This window comes from Oncorhynchus mykiss, chromosome 24 (genome assembly GCF_057628025.1).
Source record: "Oncorhynchus mykiss isolate SJ-2025 chromosome 24, ASM5762802v1, whole genome shotgun sequence".
Taxonomy (NCBI): Eukaryota; Metazoa; Chordata; class Actinopteri; order Salmoniformes; family Salmonidae; genus Oncorhynchus; species Oncorhynchus mykiss.
The window spans coordinates 11027501-11046603 of NC_143045.1; the positions used below are offsets into that span (position 1 = coordinate 11027501).

General features: G+C 46.0%; 1 protein-coding gene across 1 annotated transcript in view; it reads right to left on the reverse strand.

Annotated features, from left to right (window-relative positions):
* slc8a2b (solute carrier family 8 member 2b) overlaps positions 1–7703 on the reverse strand; it is a 104273-nt gene extending 96570 nt beyond the window's left edge. The window contains exon 1 of the mRNA XM_036961149.2: positions 7520–7703. The gene's annotated coding sequence lies outside the window, so the exon portion shown is untranslated. The remainder of the gene's footprint in view (positions 1–7519) is intronic.
* Between the last annotated feature and the right edge of the window lie 11400 nt (positions 7704–19103).

Genomic DNA, 19103 nt, shown 5'->3' on the forward strand with positions numbered 1-19103 from the left:
GTCTGTGACAGAGGGGTGTGGGTATTTGAGGTATTTGCTGTGGCCCGGCGCGGTCCGGCTCTCCTCCTGTCAGATCCTGTCACCACGTCCTCTTGTCCTGTTGCTCTACCGCTCCGAAGCACCCAGCTGCCCAACCCACCCTGTGTGTTGGTGTGTGTGTGTGTGTGTGTGTGTGTGTGTGTGTGTGTGTGTGTGTGTGTGTGTGTGTGTCACTCTGTGTCAGGCTGCACCACTCTCACACAAAGCCCAGAGACCTCAGCCCTGACAGCAAGGATTGGATGAACAAGAGAGAAAGAGAGAATGAGGAAAAACAGGAAAAGAGAGGGTCTGGGAGATTGCACCGACACACTGATACAGACAACAACACAGTTTTCATTATCTCTCTCTCTCTCACAAACACACACACCTACATGCACACACACACACTGTTTTCTTCACTTCCCTTGTTGTTCCTAACAACCTTTGCATTTCATACGATATACCTGGAGGGTGAGAGCTGTGCTCGAGCAACAGACAAAGTGAAAACAACAGAGAAACAGTGCTGCTGATCCCTCCCCCTGGAGCATCACGACCGCCTCCACCTGTGTGGCTACGCTCCTGTTACCCCTCAAAGAGAATGAACATTCAGGAAGTCAGGCTGACAGGACATGCTCTCTCTCTTTCTCCCTCCCTCCCTCTCACTCTTTCTTTAACTCTTTCTCTCTCTTGCTCCCTCCCTCTCTCTCTCCATCTCTCCTCCTCAAAGTTCCTGCAGACTGCATGCATTATGCCTCAGTGATAACCATGGTTGTCAGGACTCATCCTGGGCTGACAGACACACCGCTTAGCCAGGTACTGTAGCTGTACTGAATAGGGTGCATTGGTTTAGATCTTACTTAGCGTTAGGTGTAACATTGGATAAGGCATAGTATCTACAGTTGAAGTCGGAAGTTTACATACACTTAGTTTGGAGTCAACAAAACTTGTTTTTCAACCACTCCACACATTTCTTGTTAACAAACTATAGTTCTGGTAAGTCCGTTAGGACATCTGCTTTGTGCATGACACAAGTCATTTTTCCAACAATTGTTTACAGACAGATTATTTCACTTATAGTTGTCACGTTCTGACCTTTATTTCCTTTGTTTTGTCTTTATTTAGTATGGTCAGGGTGTGAGTTGGGGTGGGCAGTCTGTTTGTTTTTCTATGTTGGTTTTTGTGTTCAGCCTAGTATGGTTCTCAATCAGAGACAGGTGTCGTTAGTTGTCTCTGATTGAGAATCATACTTAGGTAGCCTGGGTTTCACTGTTGGTTTGTGGGTGTTTGTTTCCGTGTGAGTGTTTGTCGCAACACGGTACTGTTTCGGTTTTCATCACATCATTTATTGTTTTGTATTTCAGTGTTCAGTTCGTTTTTAATAAATCGGCATGAACCCTTACCACGCTGCATCTTGGTCCGATCCTTACTCCTCTTCAGACGAAGAGGAAATCTGCTGTTACAATAGTTCACTGTATCACAATCCCAGTGGATCAGAAGTTTACATACACTAAGTTGACTGTGCTTTTAAACAGCTTGGAAAATTCCAGAAAAGGATGTCATGGCTTTAGAAGCTTCTGATAGGCTAATTGACATAATTTGAGTCAATTGGAGTTGGACCTGTGGATCTATTTCAAGGCCTACCTTCAAACTCAGTGCCTCTTGCTTGACATCATGGGAAAATCAAAATAAATCAAGACCTCAGAAAGAAAATTGTAGACCTCCACAAGTCTGGTTCATCCTTGGGGGCAATTTCCAAATCGCCTGAAGGTACCATGTTCATCTGTACAAACATCTGTACAAACAACAGTACTCAAGTATAAACGCCACGTCAGGAAAGAGACACATTCTGTCTCCTAGAGATGAATGTACTTTGGTGCAAAAAGTGCAAATCAATCCCAGAAAAACAGCAAAGGACCTTGTGAAGATGCTGGAGGAAACAGGTACAAAAGTATCTATATCCACAGTAAAACAAGTCCTATTTTGACATAACCTGAAAGGCAACTTAGCAAGGAAGAAGCCACGGCTCCAAAACCGCCATAACAAAGCCAGACTACGGTTTGCAACTGCACATGGGGACAAAGATCGTACTTTTTGGAAAAATGTCTTCTGGTCTGATGAAACAAAAATGGAACTGTTTGGCCATAATGACCATCGTTATGTTAGGAGGAAAAAGGGGGAGGATTGCAAGCCGAAGAACACCATTCCAACCGTGAAACACGGGGGTGGCAGCATCATGTTGTGGAGGTGCTTTGCTGCATGAGGGACTGGTGCACTTCACAAAATAGATGGTATCATGAGGGAAGAAAATGATGTGGATATATTGAAGCAACATCTCAAGACATCAGTCAGGAAGTTAAAGCTTGGTTGCAAATGGGTCTTCCAAATGGACAATGACCCCAAGCATACTTTCAAAGTTGTGGCAAAATGGCTTAAGGACAACAAAGTCAAGGTATTCAAGTGGCCATCACAAAGCCCTGACCTCAATCCTATAGAAAATGTGTGGGCAGAACGGAAAAAGCGTGTGTGAGCAAAGAGGCCTACAAACCTGACTCAGTTACACCAGCTCTGTCAGGAGGAATGGGCCAGAATTCACCCAACTTATTGTGGGAAGCTTCTGGAAGGCTACCCGAAACATTTGACCCAAGTTAAACAATTTAAAGGCAATGCTTCCAAATACTAATTGAGTGTATGTAAACTTCTGATCCACTGGGAATGTAATGAAAGAAATAAATGCTGACATAAATCAATCTCTCTGCTATTCTTCTGACATTTCACATTCTTTAAATAAAGTGGCGATCCTAACTGACCTAAGACAGGGAATTTTTACTAGGATTAAATGTCAGGAATTGTGAATAACTGAGTTTAAATGTATTTGGCGATGGTGTATGTAAACTTCCGACTTCAACTGTATTTTACTGGTCTGTTATGACCATAGAGCATGTGAGGAGGAGGAAACAGTAGTGACTGTCACCCCAGAACATCCTAACCACCTATAATGCTAGGAGCAGTGAGAGTGGGGGAGGAGGTGTCTGTGCCTCTGAGGTCTGTGTGAGGACCAGAGAGGATTATGGCTTCTTCCAATAGATCTGAAAAAGGGCTGGAGTCAAGGCCAATCCTGCTCTCCTCTCCTCCCTCACCTCTTCCCTCGTTCTCCATCCACTTATCCTCAGCTAACTCTGCACTCATTCATCCTTTCTCCATCGCTTGGTAGGTTCTCATTAAGTAGCTAACTGGATGACAGAGCTAACTGCCATGCTAACTGACTGAGGCAGCCAGAGCAACAAAGTGTTAAACAGCAAAATCATCCAGGCAGAGAGATAACAGCCTAGACTGACACAAAGCTACAGGCTACGTGGAAAGAGAAAACAAAACACTCGCTCACGTTTAGAGAAAGAGAGCACCCTGTGTGTGTGTGTGTGTGTGTGTGTGTGTGTGTGCATAGGCTGAGGTTAGCCCTGTCACAACTACTGAATAATAGGCCCTGTGACTTTGTGCCAACGGACCAACAGTAACAATGAGAGCTGCACCACCCTGCCTAGAGCTGAGCTAACCGACTGTCCACCGACGGCCCTCTGCTCTCAAAAACAAACCCCGCTAACACAGCCAACGCACGCAGGCAGGCAGGGGATTGACTCTCTATCATCCACACAGAAGGTATCCCAAGGTCTGGCTGCATGCTGACGGATAAGCACACAGCTCTGACATATGCAAACGCAATTTGTAGAGATCCAGAGATCTGGATGTGCATACTGCACGAAAGCACATGAAAGCTGGTTAGACGTAAATCAACATGTCACGTAACGACTCCTCGGATTAGACCGAGACTTCACACGAGTGCTAAGAGTTAAAGAAAAATGGGACGTGAAATCTCGACGCATGAGATCAGCTTCTTATATCAGAAAAATATCAATTAAGCGAGAGTCAAAAAGCCACCTGCAGAAAATCTCTGTTCGGCTGATGGGAGAGGAAATTCAGCTGCATCTAGAACGCCAAGCTGTGTTCTTTACCACCCAACACACATGTTCATCATTGAGACAGCAGCCTGTTTGCATTTTGCCTCTGCCAATTCAAGGGTCAATGTGTGGATTGGAACGGAGTGTGGTGGAGATTCAGCAGCTCTGAATCGTATTACACAGGACAGATTGATAAAGATCCGATGGAGCCTAAGACAGAGAGAGACAGAGACAGAGACAGAGACGGAGACGGAGAGGGAGAGGGAGAGAGGGAGAGGGAGAGGGAGAGAGGGAGAAGGAGAGGGAGAAGGAGAGGGAGAGAGGGAGAGGGAGAGAGATGAGAGGTGACTGCTGAGGGTGTGCACGATACGCACAGCAGAAACCGGAGCCCCTGCCTCGACGACAGCAGAACCGACCGATAGGGGACAGCTGGTACCATAGTGCTTGGATAACATCCATTGGGTGTGTGTGGGCGAGAGCAGTTGGGCACTTGGGCGTGTGTCCCGACTCCTTGGCTACCGTGTTCCCATGTGTATGACGAGCCATCACAGCAGGACTTGTGTTTCCCATGTGAGATATTCTACATGGATCTGTTAGGAGGAAGGATGTTAGGGTCAAGATGGAGTCAAAACCAAGACCAATCCCTAGTTCCTCCAATCCCATAGGTACAGCATCAATACAGTGGACATAAAGACTATGATAAACACCTGTCACCAAGAGATGGGTCAGAACCACCTGGCATTTCATCTGACTACACCAAACCCAAAAGGATCACCAGAAATCCACTGAAAGAGAGGGTGAAAATGCAACATACCCAGAGAGGAAATCCCTGATCCCTGATTCTGGATTTGTACAGTAAAGCCCCAGAGTCCTTTTCACCCAAGGAGTCCAATGAGAAGACCAGCTCAGTGACTCAGGCAACTACGTTTCAAACGGCACCCTATTCCCTTTATGTAAATCCCGGGGAATAGGGTGACATTTGGGACGCACAAGGGAGCAGGGCAGGCTAATCCTATGTGTGTGTGTGTCAGGGTAAAAAATACCCACCATCCTTTAAGAAACGTGACATTATAATCCTCATAAATATTAATGAAAGCCATGCCAGGGAGGGATAAGGTTACTGTGTTCATCAGCAGCCTGAGGAAGGGAGGTGGAAAAAGTGACAATGAAATGGTGAGAGGGAGAGAGTCTTCTGTTCACAACGGGAAAAGCTCATTTCTGTTTGTTCTTACTGCAGGGGGGAACCACTCCCCATATACACTTCTGTTCTGTCGTTTCCACACCAATAAGAAGCTGGCTCACACACTGAGACACACCCAACAGACAGACCAGACGACACGCTTCTCAGCCCCACAGCTGGGCATGGAGAAACAGCACAGATGTACAGCGCACTGAACAGGCGTGCGCACACACACACACACACACACACACACACACACACACACACACACACACACACACACACACACACACATACAGTAAGGTCAACATACACACAGCATAGCAGCACATACAGGACATGCACACATTCACCCCCCACCCAAACTGCAGAGTGGGAGTGGCAGTGAGAAGGGAGCTCCCTCAGCCATCCTCAGACCGCCACCCATTGTCAAAGCACTGCAGCAGCTCCCGCTCTTCTCCAAGAACACCCCGCTCACGTCTCACTGCTCAGCCTCACACTGCACGGAGGCATGCACGCACACACACACGCATACACACACTACACATTGCGTCCCATCTCCCCCACCCACACCCCATCCTGCAGGGGTCTGCATAAACACCATGTTACCCTCCACCCTCACACTAAACCTTTCCACTCCACCACTCCAAAGGCCCAGCGCAAATTTAGTGTAAACTAATCAAGCACATAATTTGTGTAATTAAAAAACTGTGAAAATTGCTCTTTGGGTGGCATTAGACAGATTGCCTGTTCACCCCTCAGAGAGCAATCAGGACTGTATTTCCAAACTGAATGAAACACGCTTGATGTTTGTTCTGGGGCATTCGAGGAAGGGATGTGGTGGATATGCAGACTGTCAAACATCTACACTTGAGTTATTACTCTGTAACCTATGAGAGAGAGAGAGAGCGAGAGAGAGAGAGCGAGACAGACAGATTTCAATTGTGTCTCCTCTGACAGATAGTCTAGTCTGCAGTCTGTGCAATTCTGCAAATAATAGCCTATCCCCTGTATGAAAAGATCCCATAATAGATCAATTGGGAGGTGAGCACTTGGATACATTGAAGATAAAATAATCCCATTTGGGATCCCGAACGGTAATGAAAAAGGGAGGAATGAACCATAAAACCTACATGTAGTCAATGTTCACAAACTGCCATCCAAGGAGCAATACATAGTGGGTTCTCCTCCGTTAGTTTGGGGGGATGGGGAGTGGAGGGATATAGCGCATGCAGGGAAATCCAAACTGCAGAAAATGTCCACACCAAGGAAAGCCCCACTACAGCCTGCCCCACTACAGCCTGCCCCACTACAGCTGCACTGAGCTGGGTGAATCCCCACTTCCTATCTCTATGACGCAAGCACAATGAATAGAGGATCCGTTTTAAAGGGGGACCAATTGAGCCTTGCACTTGCTTAACAATGATGCTGTGATTCAGTATTCGGGTATAACGGTATATATTTATAGTTGGAAAAGCCTGTCATGTAATGTGTCTTTGAACAAGTGTGGGTTTGACAAGTGTTTTTTTTCTCCAATCATACAGGAGTTATAAAGGCCTAGTTAACTAATTTCGTGGACAACTGCTTGTATTTATTTTTTTACTATTCATTTGAATTCATCAGGGTGTGCTGCAGCACCCTCAACACCCCTGCAGTTATGGATCCAGGCGAACTCACAAGGGAACTAAAGGTCTTTAGGATTTCCAATTGATAGGCTATATGTTGAGCTTTATGCCTTATCACAAAGAAACATCTTGTGTCAACTAATAAGCTGTATGCAATTGACATATGGACATTTGCCTTCAAATTAATTGAATAAGGCTTTTATCCGTGGACAAATAAAGACATTGGTTCTACCGACTGTGCACACCGTATAGAGTAGCCTCAAGCACGGTTCCATATAGGCAACATCTTTAAGTATTTCAATCACGCAGCGGAACACTTCAGGGAAATGATGCAACATGGTATCTTATATATTGATATGTGACTGTGCATTTTATCAACACAGCCTTTTACAATACACGGAAACACAGTGACAGGGTTACATCTTGGTTGTGCTCACAATCTTCCCATCAATATTATTTGCTTGATTGTAAATCGTACTTCTGATAACTACTTTGCATTTTCAATTATTATTAAATCAATGGATCAAATCGAATATTAGAGCTACCCCACATGGTACATTGTTGTACCATATTAATCCATAGAGAATAGTCTACCCAGAATCCAAACAAACATCGAGCAAGTCAGTGTAGGGCAGATCGAGAAATGTTCAAGTGTAAAAGGCAATGACTTAGTACATATTTCAACACATCTGACATAAGTCCTCAACATTCAAAACTGAACACTTTTATAAACACATTCTTACCTTATATCTTAGTTTTTAGAGTAGCTCAAATCAGGTGCGGTCGTAAGGCACATATTGCTGTTGTTAACATGAAAAACTGTTCCCGTTAATTTTGCTGTTCTAGCCGCGGATCGGCTCGCATTCAGACAACACTCACAAACACGCTCAGTCAGTCTCTCCCAATCACATTGGAAGTGCGCGTTCTGGGAAGGGAGTTATGTTTAGGAGCGCGCATGGCACAGTGTTACGACCACGTGTCATCCGCTCGAGAAATGATGTATGAGCTAACCTACTTTCTTTATTAATTAATAACAGTCGCATTTCAGGTTGTCTAAAATATGTACAGGTGGAACACTATCCGTTCCTCAATGTAATCACTGAGACATTATTTGATGGGAGGACAGCTATGGGTTCCATCATGTTGACGGATCCATGTGTCAGTGTGTCACATGTCGCTGTGCCATGAAAGGCAAGGAAATATATATATTCTTTCAGAGTCTTGAACAGGGTCCTTTACTTTTTTACTATCCACTAAGTCCCTTGTTCCTGATGATGTTAGCTGACCAAGCACAATTTCAGTGGATGGTACTCAATAATAGGCTTCCCAGTGGGGTTTGGTCCCCAATGATATCCGTGGAATTCTACTCCCCTTCAAATTGGTAACTTGGAATGCTTTTTCAACAGTCTTGAAGGAGTTCTCACATATGCTGAGCACTTGTTGGCTGTTTTTCCTTCACTCTGTGGTCCAACTCATCCCAAACCATCTCAATTGGGTTGAGGTCGGGTGATTGTGGAGGCCAGGTTATCTGATGCAGCACTCCATCACTCTCCTTCTTGGTCAAAGAGCCCTTACACCACCTGGAGGTGTGTTTTGGGTCATTGCCCTGTTAAATAATAAATGACAGTCCCACTAAGCGCAAACCAGATGGGATGGCATGTCACTGCAGAATGCTGTGGTGGCCATGCTGGTTAAATGTGCCTTGAACACCATCACACTTCCTCCTCCATGCTTCACGGTGGGAACCACACATGCGGAGATCATCCATTCACATACTCTGCGTCTCACAAAGACACGGCGGTTGGAACTAAAAATCAGAAAGACCAAAGGACAGATTTCCACCGGTCTAATGTCCATTGCTCGTGTTTCTTGTCCCAAGCAAGTCTCTTCTTATTATTGGTGTCCTTTAGTAGTGGTTTCCTTGCAGCAATTCAACTATTTTATTTATTTTTAAATGTTTTATTTTATTTCACCTTTATTTAACCAGGTAGGCTAGTTGAGAACAAGTTCTCATTTGCAACTGCGACCTGGCCAAGATAAAGCATAGCAGTGTGAACAGACAACACAGAGTTACACATGGAGTCAACAATTAACAAGTCAATAACACAGTAGAAAAACAGAGAGTCTATATACATTGTGTGCAAAAGGCATGAGGAGGTAGGCGAATAATTACAATTTTGCAGATTAACACAGGAGTGATAAATGATCAGATGGTCATGTACAGGTAGAGATATTGGTGTGCAAAAGAGCAGAAAAGTAAATAAATATAAACAGTATGGGGATGAGGTAGGTAAAATTGGGTGGGCTATTTACCGATAGACTATGTACAGCTGCAGCGATCGGTTAGCTGCTCAGATAGCAGATGTTTGAAGTTGGTGAGGGAGATAAAAGTCTCCAACTTCAGCGATTTTTGCAATTCGTTCCAGTCACAGGCAGCAGAGAACTGGAATGAAAGGCGGCCAAATGAGATGTTGGCTTTAGGGATGATCAGTGAGATACACCTGCTGGAGCGTGTGCAACGGGTGGGTGTTGCCATCGTGACCAGTGAACCGAGATAAGGCGGAGCTTTACCTAGCATGGACTTGTAGATGACCTGGAGCCAGTGGGTCTGGCGACGAATATGTAGCGAGGGCCAGCCGACAGTGGTGGGTGCTATAAGGTGCTTTAGTAACAAAACGGATGGCACTGTGATAAACTGCATCCAGTTTGCTGAGTAGAGTATTGGAAGCTATTTTGTAGATGACATCCCCGAAGTCGAGGATTGGTAGGATAGTCAGTTTTACTAGGGTAAGTTTGGCGGCGTGAGTGAAGGAGGCTTTGTTGCGGAATAGAAAGCCGACTCTAGATTTGATTTTAGATTGGAGATGTTTGATATGAGTCTGGAAGGAGAGTTTAAAGTCTAGCCAGACACCTAGGTACTTATAGATGTCCACATATTCTAGGTCGGAACCATCCAGGGTGGTGATGCTAGTCGGGCGTGCGGGTGCAGGCAGCGAACGGTTGAAAAGCATGCATTTGGTTTTACTAGCGTTTAAGAGCAGTTGGAGGCCCCGGAAGGAGTGTTGTATGGCATTGAAGCTCGTTTGGAGGTTAGGTAGCACAGTGTCCAAGGCCTGATTCACGCAATCCCCTCTGAACAGTTGAAGTTGAGATGTGTCTGTTACTTGAACTCTGTGAAGCAGATTGGGCTGCAATCTGAGGTGCAGTTAACTCTAATGGATTTATCCTCTGCAGCAGAGGGAACTCTGGGTCTTCCTTTCCTATGGCGGTCCTCATAAGAGCCAGTTTCATTATAGTGCTTGATTGTTTTTGCGACTGCACTTGAAGAAACTTTCAAAGTTCTTGAAATGTTCCGTATTGACTGACCTTCATGTCTTAAAGTAATTGTTACGGTGCGTGAATGAGGACCCAAAAGCGAATCAACTTAAACAGAGCTTCTTTAATTACCAAACATAGGTAGGCTCAGATGGACCGGCAGATTCCGACAGGACAGGACAAGGTTACAGCAAACATGACGACAGTCTGGTTCAGGCATGAATGACACAAACAAACAAGAATCCGACAAGGACAGGAGCAGAAACAGAGAGAGATATTGGGACCTAATCAGAGGGAAAAAAGGGAACAGGTGGGGAACGGGGTGAATGGGTAGTTAGAGGAGACAAGGGACAGCTGGGGGAAAGCGGGGGAGAAAAGGTAACCTAACACGACCAGCAGAGGGAGACAGGGTGAAGGGAAAGGACAGAGACAAGACAACATGACAGTACATGACAGTACCCCCCCACTCACCGAGCGCCTCCTGGCGCACTCGAGGAGGAAACCTGGCGGCAACGGAGGAAATCATCAATCAGCGCACGGTCCAGCACGTCCCGAGAGGGAACCCAACTCCTCTCCTCAGGACCGTACCCCTCCCAGTCAACTAGGTACTGATGACCACGGCCCCGAGGACGCATGTCCAAGATTTTACGGACCCTGTAGATAGGTGCGCCCTCGACAAGGATGGGGGGGGGGGGGGGGAAGACGAGCGGGGGCGCGAAGAACGGGCTTAACACAGGAGACATGGAAGACCGGGTGGACGCGACGAAGATATCGCGGAAGAAGAAGTCGCACTGCGACAGGATTAATGACCTGAGAGATACGGAATGGACCAATGAACCGCGGGGTCAACTTGCGAGAAGCCGTCTTAAGGGGAAGGTTCTGAGTGGAGAGCCAAACTCTCTGACCGCGACAATATCTAGGGCTCTTAGTTCTACGCTTATTAGCAGCTCTCACAGTCTGCGCCCTATAACGGCAAAGTGCAGACCTGACCCTCTTCCAGGTGCGCTCGCAACGTTGGACAAAAGCCTGAGCGGAGGGGACGCTGGACTCGGCGAACTGAGATGAGAACAACGGAGGCTGGTACCCGAGGCTACTCTGAAAAGGAGATAGCCCGGTCGCAGACGAAGGAAGCGAGTTGTGGGCGTATTCTGCCCAGGGGAGCTGTTCTGACCAAGACGCAGGGTTGCGAAAAGAAAGACTGCGTAAGATGCGACCAATAGTCTGATTGGCCCGTTCTGCTTGACCGTTAGACTGGGGGTGAAAGCCGGAAGAGAGACTGACGGAAGCCCCAATCAAACGGCAAAACTCCCTCCAAAATTGAGACGTGAATTGCGGACCTCTGTCCGAAACGACGTCTGACGGAAGGCCATGAATTCTGAAAACATTCTCGATGATGATTTGTGCCGTCTCTTTAGCAGAAGGAAGCTTAGCAAGGGGAATGAAATGAGCCGCCTTAGAGAACCTATCGACAACCGTAAGAATAACAGTCTTCCCCGCTGACGAAGGCAGTCCGGTGACAAAATCTAAGGCGATGTGAGACCACGGTCGAGAGGGAATAGGAAGCGGCCTGAGACGGCCGGCAGGAGGAGAGTTACCGGACTTAGTCTGCGCGCAGACCGAACAAGCAGCCACGAAACGACGCGTGTCATGCTCCCGGGTGGGCCACCAGAAACGCTGGCGAATGGAAGCAAGCGTACCCCGAACGCCAGGGTGGCCGGCTAACTTGGCAGAGTGAGCCCACTGAAGAACGGCCAGACGAGTAGGAACGGGAACGAAAAGAAGGTTCCTAGGACAAGCGCGCGGCGACGGAGTTTGAGTGAGTGCTTGCTTTACCTGCCTCTCAATTCCCCAGACAGTCAACCCGACAACACGCCCCTCAGGGAGAATCCCCTCGGGGTCAGTGGAGGCTACTGAAGAACTGAAGAGACGAGACAAAGCATCAGGCTTGGTGTTCTTAGAGCCCGGACGATAAGAAATCACGAACTCGAAACGAGCGAAAAACAGCGCCCAACGCGCCTGACGCGCATTAAGTCGTTTGGCAGAACGGATGTACTCAAGGTTCCTATGGTCAGTCCAAACGACAAAAGGAACGGTCGCCCCCTCCAACCACTGTCGCCATTCGCCTAGGGCTAACCGGATGGCGAGCAGTTCGCGGTTACCCACATCATAGTTACGTTCCGACGGCGACAGGCGGTGAGAAAAATACGCGCATGGGTGGACCTTGTCGTCAGAGAGGGAGCGCTGAGAAAGGATGGCTCCCACTCCCACCTCTGACGCGTCAACCTCGACAACGAACTGTCTAGAGACGTCAGGTGTAACAAGGATAGGAGCGGATGTAAAACGATTCTTGAGGAGATCAAAAGCTCCCTGGGCGGAAACGGACCACTTAAAGCACGTCTTGACAGAAGTAAGGGCTGTGAGAGGAGCTGCCACCTGACCGAAATTACGGATGAAACGACGATAGAAGTTCGCGAAGCCGAGAAAGCGCTGCAGCTCGACGCGTGACTTAGGGACGGGCCAATCAATGACAGCTTGGACCTTAGCGGGATCCATCTTAATGCCTTCAGCGGAAATAACAGAACCGAGAAATGTGACGGAGGAGGCATGAAAAGTGCACTTCTCAGCCTTCACAAAAAGACAATTCTCTAAAAGGCGCTGGAGGACACGTCGAACGTGCTGAACATGAATCTGGAGTGACGGTGAAAAAATCAGGATATCGTCAAGGTAAACGAAAACAAAGATGTTCAGCATGTCTCTCAGGACATCATTGACTAATGCCTGAAAGACAGCTGGAGCGTTAGCGAGGCCGAAAGGAAGAACCCGGTATTCAAAGTGCCCTAACGGAGTGTTAAACGCCGTCTTCCACTCGTCCCCCTCCCTGATGCGCACGAGATGGTAAGCGTTACGAAGGTCCAACTTAGTGAAAAACCTGGCTCCCTGCAGGATCTCGAAGGCTGAAGACATAAGAGGAAGCGGATAACGATTCTTCACTGTTATGTCATTCAGCCCTCGATAATCTATGCAGGGGCGCAGAGACCCGTCCTTCTTCTTGACAAAAAAAAACCCCGCTCCGGCGGGAGAGGAGGAGGGGACTATGGTACCGGCGTCAAGAGCTACAGACAAATAATCTTCGAGAGCCTTACGTTCGGGAGCCGACAGAGAGTATAGTCTACCCCGGGGGGGGGTGGTTCCCGGAAGGAGATCAATACTACAATCATACGACCGGTGTGGAGGAAGAGAGGTGGCCCTGGACCGACTGAACACCGTGCGCAGATCGTGATATTCCTCCGGCACCCCTGTCAAATCACCAGGCTCCTCCTGTGAAGAAGAGACAGAGGAAACAGGAGGGATAGCAGACATTAAACATTTCACATGACAAGAGACGTTCCAGGAGAGGATAGAATTACTAGACCAATTAATGGAAGGATTATGACAAACTAGCCAGGGATGGCCCAAAACAACAGGTGTAAAAGGTGAACGAAAAATTAAAAAAGAAATGGTTTCACTATGATTACCAGAAACAGTGAGGGTTAAAGGTAGCGTCTCACGCTGAATCCTGGGGAGAGGACTACCATCCAGGGCGAACAAGGCCGTGGGCTCCTTTAACTGTCTGAGAGGAATGTCATGTTCCCGAGCCCAGGTCTCGTCCATAAAACAGCCCTCCGCCCCAGAGTCTATTAAGGCACTGCAGGAAGCTGACGAACCGGTCCAGCGTAGATGGACCGACAAGGTAGTGCAGGATCTTGAAGGAGAGACAGGAGTAGTAGCGCTCACCAGTAGCCCTCCGCTTACTGACGAGCTCTGGCCTTTTACTGGACATGAAGTGACAAAATGACCAGCGGAACCGCAATAGAGACAGAGGCGGTTGGTGATTCTCCGTTCCCTCTCCTCAGTCGAGATGCGGATACCTCCCAGCTGCATGGGCTCAGTACCCGAGCCGGCAGAGGAAGATGGTAGTGATGCGGAGAGGGAGGCGACGGAGAGCGCGAGCTCCTTTCCACGAGCTCGGTGACGAAGATCAACCCGTCGCTCAATGCGAATAGCGAGTTCAATCAAGGAATCCACGCTGGAAGGAACCTCCCGGGAGAGAATCTCATCCTTTACCTCTGCGCGGAAACCCTCCAGAAGACGAGCGAGCAAGGCCGGCTCGTTCCAGCCACTGGAGACAGCAAGAGTGCGAAACTCAATAGAGTAGTCTGTTATGGATCGATTGCCTTGACATAGGGAAGACAGGGCCCTGGAAGCCTCCTCCCCAAAAACAGATCGATCAAAAACCCATATCATCTCCTCCTTAAAGTCTTGATACTGGTTAGTACACTCAGCCCTTGCCTCCCAGATTGCCGTGCCCCACTCACGAGCCCGTCCAATAAGGAGAGATATGACGTAGGCGACACGAGCAGTGCTCCTGGAGTAAGTGTTGGGCTGGAGAGAAAACACAATATCACACTGGGTGAGGAACGAGCGGCATTCAGTGGGCTCCCCAGAGTAACACGGCGGGTTATTGATTCTGGGCTCCGGAGATTCGAAAGCCCTGGAAGTGGCCGGTGGATCGAGGCGGAGATGGTGAACCTGTTCTGTGAGGTTGGAGACTTGGGTGGCCAGGGTCTCAACGGCATGTCGAGCAGCAGACAATTCCTGCTTGTGTCTGCCTAGCATCGCTCCCTGGATCTCGACGGCTGAGTGGAGAGGATCCGAAGTCGCTGGGTCCATTCTTGGTCGGATTCTTCTGTTACGGTGCGTGAATGAGGACCCAAAAGCGAATCAACTTAAACAGAGCTTCTTTAATTACCAAACATAGGTAGGCTCAGATGGACCGGCAGATTCCGACAGGACAGGACAAGGTTACAGCAAACATGACGACAGTCTGGTTCAGGCATGAATGACACAAACAAACAAGAATCCGACAAGGACAGGAGCAGAAACAGAGAGAGATATTGGGACCTAATCAGAGGGAAAAAAGGGAACAGGTGGGGAACGGGGTGAATGGGTAGTTAGAGGAGACAAGGGACAGCTGGGGGAAAGCGGGGGAGAAAAGGTAACCTAACACGACCAGCAGAGGGAGACAGGGTGAAGGGAAAGGACAGAGACAAGACAACATGACAGTACATGACAGTAATGATGGACTGTCATTTCTCTTGCTTATTTGAGCTGCTCTTGCCATAATATTGTCTTGGTCTTTTACCAAATAGGGCCCTCTTCTGGATACCACCCCTACCTTGTCACAACACAACTGATTGGCTCAAACGCATTAAGAAGTAAAGAAATTCCACAAATGAACTTTTAACAAGGCACACCTCTTAATTGAAATGCATTCCAGGTGACTACCTCATGAAGCTGGTTGAGAGAATGCCAAGAGTGTGCAATGCTGTCATCAAGGCAAAGGGTGGCTATTTGAAGAATCTCAAATCTCAAATATATTTAGATTTGTTTAACACTTTTTTTGGTTACTACATTATTCCATATGTGCTATTTCATAGTTTTGATGTCTTCACTATTATTCTACAATGTAGAAATAGTAACAATAAAGAAAAACCCTTGAATGAGTAGGTGTGTCCAAGCTTTTGACTGGTACTGTATTTCCAATGACTACTACTGCTATATGTACCAGTGAGTTGTGAAGACAGAGCTGTGTATTTCTCCTACATGCCTTCAAGCATAGCGATGATCCTGTATGATCCTGTGATCATGCCGAGATGAGAAGTGAGCTGAGTTGTCTGTAAATAACACATTAGTCATTAAAGGATCTACTCTGCGGCGAGAATCTTGCATGTATCAACGATGCAAATTTGCCAATTAAATACAGTGTGAAGGAGCCTTTGATGTTACTTTAATGAGTTATTGTCTGTAATCCTCCTTTGCTGATCATATATTTCATATTATTCTATTTCCACTGTGTTTTGGTTATAGGCTTTTATGAATATTCATTTGATGGATGCCATGAAGGTGCATGCACTGTGTATATACAGTAATCAAATGTTGATATTGTAGAGAACTGCGGGGCAGGAAAGCGAACCGTGGTTCCTGGCGTGAAAGGCAAACACCCTACTCATCACACCAATAGGATTAATGGGAATTGGAACTTGGCTCATATAGCAAGGATCACTACATGCGTTAACATTTTGTGGTTGCCAAATGGGACCCTATTCTGTTCATAGTGTATTACTTGTCATACTTGAGTTTATAGTGCTTTAAATGGCATACTTGAGTTTATAGTGCATTAACGTAAATATACCTTAATAGAAAAGTGAAATTCATCCAGTAAAATACTACTTGTGTAAAATTCTAAAAGTATTTGGTTTTAAATATACTTAGTATCAAAAGTAAATGTAATTGATAAAATATACTTAAGAATCAAAAGTAAAAGTATAATTTGTATCAAAGTATCATTTGAAAATTCCTTATACTAAGCAAACCAGATGGCACAATTGTCTTGTTTTTTTAATTTTATTTACAGATAGCCAGAGACACACTCCAACACTCAGACGTCATTTACAAATGAAGCATTTGTAAATGTGAGTCCGCCAGATCAGATGCAGTAGAGATGACCAGGGATGCTCTCTTGATAAGTGTGTGGACCATCGTTTTGTCCTGCTAAGAATTCAAAATGTAACAAGTCAGGGAAAATGTGTGGAGTAAAAAGTACATTATTTTCTTCAGCAATGTAGTGAAGTAAAAGTTAGAAAAAATCGAAATAGTAAAGTACAGATACCCAAGAAAACTACTTATGTAGCCTTTTAAAGTATTTTTAATTAAGTACTTTACACCACTTCCTGGTCTTTCGCTCACTGAGCAATTGCTATGGTAACGATATACATGCTTGGAGACAGACAGGGAAGGCCATGAGTGACATTTAATTCCCTGAGTCAAACATCCTGACAATACACAGCCTCATCTCTTCCAGATGGAGGGGGTGTGAGAGAGAGAGTGACAGAGACATAAAAATAGAAAGCTACAAACTTGTAATTTCCTCTCTCTGGGAGATATTATTATTAGACTGATTGTCAAATTATTATACATTTTGCTCAACAGAGCGCTATCAGCATCACCAGGGGCTGGGGGGGGATTTTGAATGGGACTGAATTGTGTGTCCCCACAAGGTTAGTTATACAAGACTGTGTGTGTGTGTGTGTGTGTGTGTGTGTGTGTGTGTGTGTGTGTGTGTGTGTGTGTGTGTGTGTGTGTGTGTGTGTGTGTGTGTGTGTGTGTGTGTGTGTGTGTGTGTGTGTGTGTGTGTGTGTGTGTGTGTGTGTGTGTGTGTGTGTGTGTGTGTGTGTGTGTGTGTGTGTGTGTGTGTGTGTGTGTGTGTGTGTGTGTGTGTGTGTGTGTGTGTGTGTGTGTGTGTGTGTGTGTGTGTGTGTGTGTGTGTGTGTGTGTGTGTGTGTGTGTGTGTGTGTGTGTGTGTGTGTGTGTGTGTGTGTGTGTGTGTGTGTGTGTGTGTGTGTGTGTGTGTGTGTGTGTGTGTGTGTGTGTGTGTGTGTGTGTGTGTGTGTGTGTGTGTGTGTGTGTGTGTGTGTGTGTGTGTGTGTGTGTGTGTGTGTGTGTGTGTGTGTGTGTGTGTGTGTGTGTGTGTGTGTGTGTGTGTGTGTGTGTGTGTGTGTGTGTGTGTGTGTGTGTGTGTGTGTGTGTGTGTGTGTGTGTGTGTGTGTGTGTGTGTGTGTGTGTGTGTGTGTGTGTGTGTGTGTGTGTGTGTGTGTGTGTGTGTGTGTGTGAGAGTGTGTGTGTGTGTGAGTGTGTGTGTGTGTGTAAGATATTCCTCTGGAACCAGAACAGCTAAGGTAATCAACAATTCTGCAGCGTAACTCAACCAAGACGGTACAGTGCCAGAAATCCATCCACTCTCAGACAGGGACCAGTCGGATGAAGAAGTGATGGAGATGGAAGCAGTTCAAGGCAGGACAATGCTGCCAATGCCAATGCTGCCAGTGCTGAGTCTTCCACAGAGATGAACAGACGTAGGATCTTAATTTGAGACAGTTTGCTACAGCCGGAAAATAATCCTGCAGCAACAGAAAATGTGAATTATTATGTGGAATATAATTTATGGATTCTTTTGTAGGGGTTGATACATTTTTCTTTAGGGCAAATCAAGTCTAACATTTTAAAGAGTAAATTACAAAAATATAGAAGCCTTTTTAACCCTGAATACACTACAAATGTGCATGTACTGCTGTGCTGGAAGATTCTCAGCAACAAAAGAGCAATCAAATTAAGATCCTACATCTGTACTTAGTCAAAGTAGAGAAGTAGAGCAGGTGTTATGTTTTCATACTGAGAGAGGTTGGAAAATAATAAAAAATACAGTAGCTCATTTTGTAATTATTTACCACCACCCACAGCACAAACCCTCTGGGCACACCACATCATTTCAACATGGAAATGTGGGTAATATTTGGTTGAGACGTTGATCAATGAGATTTCAACCTTTATTCACCCACTCAAAATGACATCCAGAAGTTTGTTGAATACCCAATGTGTTATCACTGTGCTTTCAACCATCTGAAAGCACAACCAAGTTCAAATGGGAATACAATTTCAGATATATTGTATTTATGCAACAACTTAATGTGTTACCACTGTGCTTTTTAGTTTAGTTGAAGAACCGAATCCTACATATAATAAGTTAACTTCTCGACAAGTTATTACACTTTTTACTGTATTGCAAAAGTGATATTGAATTATGTTTGGTTGTCAACGCAACCAAATATCAACATTTGATAGAGATGTACACTCCCCTTCAAAAGTTTGGAGTCACTTAGGAATGTCCTTGTTTATGAAAGAAAAGCAACTTTTTTGTCCATTGAAATAACATCAAATTGATCAGAAATACAGTGTAGACATTGCTAATGTTGTAAATTACTATTGTAGCTGGAAACGGCAGATATTTTATGGAATATCTACATAGGTGTACAAGGCCCATTATCAGCAACCATGACTTCTGTGTTCCAATGGCACATTGTGTTAGCTAATCCAAGTTGATCGTTTTAAAAGGCTAATTGATCATTAGAAAACTCT